Genomic DNA, 8,793 nt, shown 5'->3' with positions numbered 1-8,793 from the left:
CCATCCATCCATCCATCCATCCATCCATCCACCCATTCATCTACTCACCCACCCACGTATCCAGCTACCCATGAACTCACGTATCAGATATCCACATAGCTAGGCTGGGCATTGGTAGAAAGAAATGAATAAATCTGCCTGCCTGCCATGGAGGCCAGTCCCTTGCTTAGGGTCAGAACCTAGTGAGGTACCAGGTCCTTTCAAAAGTAGCTCTGTGTGGACTCAGTAACCACCCACTTTAATTTTTATCTGTATTAGCATGTTTTCTGTACTTCATTTTTGCTATGAGGAAACTTGACTAAACCCTTCCTGCAAAATCACTGCACCCACTGACTTCTTATACTCCTCACCACTGAGTCCGCTTGGCTGGGGCCTGCAGAGAGGGTCCGGCCGTGCCAGGACTCCCGGCTCCAGCTAGCACAGCTGCATTCAGAGAGAACCAGAGGGGGATCGAGTTATTTCTACACAACCCTCATGGCTTCCCCATGAAGGCAGGGCCCCTTTGCGAGGCATGGGGGAAACCTGCCCAGGCCCCCTGGCCTTTCCAGCCTCAGGCCCAGCTCCTAAGCTTTAGCCTCATGGAACCACCTAAGGTTCCTGAATGCACAGATCACGCTTACTTCTGGACTTTTGCACATGCCGTAATCTCCGCCCGGAGCGCTCTTCCTTTGCCCTCACCTGTTAAGCCTTGCCCTTCCCTTAGGGGGCTGCTCAGGAACACTTCCTGCTGTGCCTGGTTGGGGTGTGGGGCCTGTCTGCATTCGGCAGCCTGACTGTGTCCTCCCACAGCCTTGGGGTTTCCTCTGTGCCCCCTGGATGTGAATTCCATGAACAGGGACTCCTGTTTTTACTCATTGCCTGTCTATCAGCCAGCACAGAGTAGGCACCCTATGAATACATGTTAATGGAATGAAGACACAACCCAGTCGATAGACAAAAGCCCCCGGATCCAACCTTTCTGGGATGAAGAAAAGACCACACAAAATAGAACAGTACAAAAGCAAGCCATAGACATGTATGTTCGTATATTTGTTTACATATGTCTAGCCCCTCCACTCCAGTGTTCTAGAACATTCTCTCCAACTTCTGTGTATGGGGCTAGCGTTGTTATCCTCACCCCTCTTCCACCCCCCAACCCAGGAAGGCCCCCAGGGTGGGCTCTTTGTACAGAACGCCACAGTCCTGACCGGAAAGCCAACCCCCATTCTCTGTGACCACCGGCCACTGGGCGAAAGGCTGATCTGTCAAACACACCCCAGACAGACCAGTCCTGGAAAGCTGGCAGGTAGAATCGAAAGGTAAGCTGACTTTGATGCAGAACAAAACACATGCAGAGCCTGTAGTTTTAAATGGTTGGCACCTCCAGCCACACCTATGAACCCTACGGAGTTCACCCCAGCTCTCGTGCACCTCTGTCCTGCCTCTGGTCCCCGCGCCCAGAGGCTCCCACGCAGCCCTGCTGGAGGCATCGTCCTTGTGCTCCGACCCCACGGCCGCCCCGCTGCCCGATGATAACCCTCTTGGCTATTTAAGGCCATTCCAGGCAAAGACAAATTAAAAATCTAACTTATTAGCACACATCTGCCATGCATCTTCATTTGCTCAACGCCAGTTTTAAGTGCAAAAACATCAGTGCATTTAACTCATAGGTGAAATCATCAAAATGACATAATTCAAGTTTCATAGCTAGTGTGTGCAGATGTATCTGGTTCGTATTAGGCAGTGGGAAACACTGCAGAAAACAAAAGCATCTGTTTTTTGTTTAACTTTGGGCTCTGGGAATTTCCCCCACGGTTTCTGTGCAACTGGGCTTTCCCAAAGCACTCCCCCTCCCCCACCCCTGATTGGGGGTGGGGGTGGGTGAGATCCTTGCTATCCCTGGTATGCAGACCTCAGAAGGTGGGCTGTGAGAGGTATTGCAAGGGGTGACGGAGGCAGCATGAAGAGGCCAGTCCCTCCTCCAACCTTCTGTCCATCTCCTGGGATGCTGTTCTGGGAGGTGGGTGGTGGGGCCTGGTCCCCTTGGACCCGGCAGTCTGTCGGGCACCCCGGGTTTGGCGGGAAGGAGCCTTCGGTCTGCCCATCGGCCTGGCCACACTTCCTAACTCTGTCCTTGGCCCTGGGGCTGTCGCCAGCAGGTCTTGAGAGGTGGTTACTCACTTCCTGCCGCTGGGGCTGGGAAACCCTCAGGGTGTGGAGGGAGGCTGCTTCCTGGCACCCTGCGGGCCCTCTTCTCCTGGGACTGATGGCTGAGCCAGGATCCCCACGGAGCTGTCTCTGCGCGGGGGTCCTCTATCTCCCATGGGACCTGGGGCCCCTCCGCTCATGGCCTCCACCTGGGCACCTGTCTGGTTCATGCCCTGGATTCCGCCAGGCTGGCACCACAGCCAGGCCTCTCCACTCTCCCTCCCACCCTCTCCTCCTCCTCTTCGTCTTCATCGGGAACCTGAAGCCAGGAGGGGGAGTCCAGTGAGCGGTGGAGTCAGGCTTTGGTGGCCTCTGCCTGCGGAAGCTTCTCCTCCAAGGACTTGAGGGAGGCGGGGGGGGGGGGGGAAGGCTGGGGTGATTGGCCGAAACGTTTGGGGATGTGCGGGGAGGAGAGCCGGAAGGACATCATCGCATTGCCCTCCTCACCCCTATTCGCCCTCCCAAATCCCCAATTTCATCCCCTTGGCCACGGGAAGTGACACCGTGGGCCCCGTGCTCAGGGGAGATTCCCTAGGGAGGACTCCCCATCCTGGATGCGCCCTCCTGTCCCACGCGTCTTCCAGTGGCCCCTTCACGGCCCAGGTCTTCAGCCCCTGTGGACCCCAGCTGGGGATCACGCTGTGTTCTCCCGGCTGCCCCTCCCTGGACTGCCTTCCCATCGCTCTCTGGCTGGTGCGGTGCACCTGCTCCAGAGGCCCCCTTTCGCTCTGAGCTTGGGGTTCCACAGCCCTCACCTTCTGTCCGTGCTCTCCAATGCCCCAGGGCCGTCTTCCCTCTGGGCCTCCCAGACCCGGTCACTCGTCGCTGGGGTGGCTTGTGCCCATGATTCTCGATTCTAACTGCTCTGTGCATCCGTTTCCTCTCCTACCACAGAGGCGATGATCCCGCCTGGCGGGGCCTGAGACTCAGGTGAGGCGATGGGTACGTGGCGCTGGTCGAGCAGCAGACAGAGGGAGGGGTCCACAGCAGGAGCGCAGACCTGACTTCCAGCCCTGCGCCGTCACAGGTGCGCTAGCATGGGCGGGATCCCGGCGTCCTCACGGTACACAGGGTTACCGAGTCACGCGGGGCTGCTGGTGGCTAAGTGGGGATTTGGGCAGCCCTGCTTCTCACCGGATTAGTCCTCTCTTCCTGGCGGTATAGACCACAAGTGCTCTTCCTTGCCTGCCTTTACAAAAAAAACGTAACACAAGTCAACCACTTTCGAGTTCATTGCCGTTGAGCCCATTTACAGTGTTGTACCATCACTTTGGTCTAGTTCCAAAACACTTCCGTTCCCCTCAAAGGAAAGCCTGGCCCCGCTGGCACTCCCTCCCCAGACGCCCCTCTCCCCAGCCCCTGGCAGCCGCCCATCTGCTTTGTGTTTAGGGATTTACTTGCTCTGGATATTTCCAGATCACACAATCTGGGGCTTTTGGGGGCTGGTTCCTTTCACTCAGCCTAATGGTTTTGAGGTTCAGCCGCGTGGTAGCAGGGTCTGTATTTCGATCCTGTTTACAGCCGAGTAATATTCCAACATGCATGGAGAGACCACGTTTGCGTACCCATCCACACACACGGATGGATCTTTGCACTGTTTCTACCTTTTGACCACTGTGAACGATGCAGGTGTAACATCCACGTAAGAGCATCTGAGTTCCTGTTTTTTCAGTTCTTTGGGGCAAAGACCAGGAGTGGAATTGCTGGGTCGTGCCGAAGCTCTGTTTACCTTTCCGAGGAGCGGTCGGGCTGTTTTCCACGGCAGCTGCGTTCTCCTCGCTTTCTCTCCCCTCAGGTCCAAGCGCCGGGCCACCGATGCTGTTGGGGAGGGAGAGGTGCTTGGACCCGGGGCCTTTGGAGTTTCCCCTGACTCAGTGGTCTACCCTTCGGAACCAGCACCGGCCTCCTTTTTACCCCCAGTGTCGGTTAGATTTCCAGTTCCCTGAGATGCGTTCCCATGTGTTCCTCATCAGAGTCTTCCAATGAGTCAGAGAAGTAGAGTATTTGGCCCAAAGCCGCCCAGCTCAGGAGAGGCTGAGTTGGAACATGAATCCAGGTCTCCCGCCCCTGGCGCGCTGGCCTACAGGATGCGGGGCTCCAGCCCAAAGTCTCCAGCTTCCAGTGGGTCGCCCCACAGTCCAGGCTGTCCCGGGAGCTGTCTGCCCTCCGCCCCAACACAAGTGCTCTGGCCTCCCTGGGGGAGAGAAACACTCTAAGTACACAACATTCTGGGCCACATTCCTCTGCCCAGGGTGGCTGGATCCCCAGGCCGGGGCCTCCAGCCAGGTTCCCTTCACCCTTGACTAATTCCCCTTCGGTTTACTTTCAGGTCTGTTTTCTGAACGCAGCCCCTGGAGGCTCCCGGCCCCCTCAGGGCACCCTGAGGTCGGTCACAGCCACCCTCTGGCAAAGCGTCATGGCTCCTAAGTGCCGGGGACCTTGCTCTAGCCAGGCCCCACCAGGCAGGTAGGTTACAGGTGTCACCTCCAATCCACAAGGTCAGCCTCCAGGTAGGAATCACCGCACCGTGTCCTCAATGAAGAAATCGGGGCTCCCAGGGGTCAACAAGCTGAACTCGGGTACGTGACCCAGCTATTGTCCCCAAGGTCATTGCAGTGGCCCCATCTGGTTTCCCACTACCCCCTCCCCCCACCCCCTGCCAACCTTTCTCCTCATAGCTGCTGGAGGGATCTTTTCGTAATTAAAAAACTTTAAAACAGTGTGCACACAGTACAATTCATTCTTTGTTGTGTCCGGGTCTGTGGGTTTTGACAAATGCGGACTCGTGTACCCAGTGCCCTAGAGCCACGCAGAACAGTGCAATCTGCTATACAAGGGCCCCTCTGTGCTCATGCCCCCCCCCACCCTCACTCCCTGGCCCTGCTCTCTGGCAATGAGCCATCTGTGCTCTGCCCAGAGGGATTTTTTAAGAAGGTAAAAAACCCTCCTGTGGATTTTTCGCACCTAAAATAAAACACAGCCCCAGGCCCGGTGGCCCACCCATCGCTTTCCTGCCCAGGACACTGGCACGGCAGGTCCCACCCCTGGGATCGTTCTTCCCTCTGGTCCCCTGGCCAGTCACAGCCTCAGTGGCTCCTCTCCAGGGAGTCTTCCCTGCCATCCTGGCCAGGGAGGTACCCACCACCCCGGTCTGTTATTCCGTGTCACCTGAGGCTCCTCTGTGACAGACACCTGCCATGTGCAGTGATGTGCGTACGTTCATCTGTGGGGCCCCTGTGTCTGCCATGAACCCGTAGCTCCGTGAGGGCAAGAACCATGTCTACACTGCCTGCCACTCCACAGCCAGGCACATACGAGGGGCTCATTAACCGCTCATGGAACAGCTAAAGGAAGGCCATGGATGGCTGTGAACCCGGTTGCTTTCTTGTTCCCAACTTTACCTTTCCCACGATGCCCTGTGGCCTCCCCAGATTTCTCACACATCTGTCCATCGGTCCATCCGTCCGTCTGTCCATCAAACACCCACCAGGGCCAGATTTGTTCTCTTGCGCCAGCCCAGGGCTCACAGAACCGGGAAAGCTGGGTCCCTGCTTTCTCATGGTCAAGATGGACAGCCCCCTGCACTTCAGAGGCAGGAGAGCACCCTCCCATCCATTTCTCTACATGGCCACCTTGTCACAGCTCTGTGAGGTGAGTGACACTGGAATTATCAACAGGAGGGAGAGTGACACTGCCCAGGGAGAACGGGGGGGGGGGGGGGCGCGGCGGGGGGTTCTGGGCAGTCCGGTGGGTGGAGTCACGCTGTCCCCTGAGAAAGTGTGCTTGGGGAGGTAGGAGGTGGGGCAGGGGGGCAGCCCTTACACTGGGGCCCCTGGTGGGTGCAGCAGGAGTCTGGAGCCTGGGAGGGTCTGTGAGGGGGTCTGGGCCGGTGGGGGGGGCATCTCAGAGCTGGAGGCCCCCCACTCACCCTGTGCCCAGTGGGGAAACAGGGGTACTTCTGGCTGGGCTTTTCCCTCCCCACTCCCACCGGAGCGCAGTGGGTCCCCGTGTTTCTTGGTAGGTCACAAGAGCATCCTGGAGATGTAGGGGAGGGGTACTCTGGGGCCAACGTGGGAACCAGTCCCTACGATGACGTCAGGGTGACAGCAAGCACGTCCTGTTGTCCCTGCCCCCAGACGCAGGCACCACCTTCCTGAATACCACGCTGTCACGGACCTCGAGTTTGTCGAGCTGGGAGCGGGATCCAGAGTTCCCGGTTGCCAGAAATAGGTGAGGGGCCCCCCGACGGGGCAGAGACCATGTGGGTGGTGGCTGGCCACTCTTCCGGGCACCGAGCCGCGTTCTCTTCCCAGACTAGAGTGATTCAGAAAGTAAGGAGGTGACCTTTTCCTTCCCCGAGGGTCGCTGTTTTGATTCCAGGGTTTATTTGAGGATAGAGAATATTTCAGCACTGGGATGGAAGCCAGAGTGGATTATGTGAAATTACCGAGACTGACCTGGTGCCGGGCACAAGGGGAATGAATATGTAATAAACAGACACTGATTGAATAAACAAATACATTGTCTCCCTGCGCCCTGAGGCACAGAGCACTTAGAGGCAAACAATGGAAACCACCGCAAGTGTGTGTCCTGAAGGCGGTAATGACATGCTCCGGTCTCCGCCGGGTCGGTGTCGGTAATTTCACCCCCCCCCCCCCCCCCTGCCCCGACAGCCAGTCCTGGTGCCCAGAGGCCACCTCAGAGCTGCTGCGGTGCCCACACCGCTGCCGCCCCGCTGGGTCCCGGCCTCACTGCTGCCACCGCCGATGTGCTCAGGTTGGCAGGGGACGCCACACTCGCCCCGGTGCCTCAGGGAGCTGGACGCAGCCGCCACCGCCTTCCCGGGGGCGCTCTCTCGTTTCTCCTTCAGAGGCCCGATTGGGAATCCGCGGTCACACACCTGCACCCCAAGTTGCAAGAGGGGCCGGGAAAGCATTTGCCACCCTCCAAGACTCAGGGGGCGGGGAACCCTCACACTCAGCAGAGTTTGTTCAGAGACGCGGGGGAGACCAGAGTAAACGCGCTGGGGACCCCCCTGCGGCTGTCCCCCGCTCAGGCCAGTCCGTATCTGGTGTCACCATGCTTCTGAGCCACTCTGCATCCCGTGTGACACCCCAGGCTGCACCTCCCCGCATCTCGGTGCATCACCACGTGTCTGTGAGTTCCTCTTGCTTCCCCTCCCCCAGCCTCCCAGTGCGATTATAGGCACAATCTGGTTCCAGCCCACGTGGCTGCGCTGGGACTGGGGAGCCAAGGGTCACACCATGATTAGGGTTACTGCTCTCCTAAGGCTCCTGTGACAAATGACCACAGCAGAAGGGTGTTCACTCACAGTTCTGGGGGCGGGGGCACAGGTCGGAGATGAGGGTGTCCGCGGGGCTGCGTGCCTCCCGTTGGCTTCTAGTGGCGGCCAGCATCCCTTGGTGTTTCTTGGTCACCTCCCCCCACCCATCTCTGCTTGGCACGTGCCTTCTCTGAGCATCTGCTCTCCGCCACCCCACCCCCCCCCACCTCCCTGCCATGAGGATACTTGCGATGGTATTGAGGGTCCCCGCGGACAATCCACAGTGGTCTCATCATCTCCATCATATCCGCAGAGATCATTTCTCCAAATAAGGTCACCTTGATCATTTCTTTGACAAGGTCCTCCCCCTTGGTTTGCTTCTGTTTTCTTTCTCTGGAAACTTCCATTTCTCAGATCTTAAACTGCCCTGTGTTAAATCTCTAACTCTTAGGGGCTTTTTTTCCCCTTTACTCCTATTATTATTATTGTTCTTCTTTTGGGAACGTCCCTTGATGTTATTATTATTTTTTTATATAGAATTTAACTTTATTTTTTATTTTATAAGATTTACATCCAAATTAGTTAGTATATAGTGAAGCAATGATTTCAGTAGATTCCTTAGTGCTCCTTCCCCATTTAGCCCATCCCCCCTCCCACCACCCCTCCCATAACCCTCAGTTTGTTCTCCATATTTATGAGTCTCTTCTGTTGTGTCCCCCTCCCTGTTTTTATATTATTTTTGTTTCCCTTCCCTTATGTTCATCTGTTTTGTCTCTTAAAGTCCTCATATGAGTGAAGTCATATGATTTTTGTCTTTCTCTGACTGACTAATTTCACTTAGCATAATACCCTCCAGTTCCATCCACATACTTGCAAATGGCAAGATTTCATTCTTTTTGATTGCCGAGTAATACTCCATTGTATATATATACCACATCTTCTTTATCCATTCATCCATCGGTGGACATTTGGGCTCTTTCCATACTTTGGCTATTGTGGATAGTGCTGCTATAAACATGGGGGTACATGTGTCCCTTCGAAACAGCACCCCTGTATCCCGTGGATAAATGCCTAGTAGTGCAATTGCTGGGTCGTAGGGTAGTTCTATTTTTAGCTTTTTGAGAAACCTCCATACTATTTTCCAGAGTGGCTGCACCAGCTTGCATTCCCACCAACAATGCAAAAGGGCTCCTCTTTCTCCGCATCCTCGCCAACACCTGTTGTTGCCTGAGTTGCTCATGTTAGCCATTCTGACAGGTGTGAGGTGGTATCTCCTTGTGGTTTTGATTTGTCTGTCCCTGATGATGAGTGATTTTTTTTTT

The sequence above is a fragment of the Herpailurus yagouaroundi genome, unplaced genomic scaffold (genome assembly GCF_014898765.1).
Source record: "Herpailurus yagouaroundi ecotype Mexico unplaced genomic scaffold, PumYag 141, whole genome shotgun sequence".
Lineage (NCBI taxonomy): Eukaryota > Metazoa > Chordata > Mammalia > Carnivora > Felidae > Herpailurus > Herpailurus yagouaroundi.
This window is presented reverse-complemented; position numbering follows the sequence as displayed.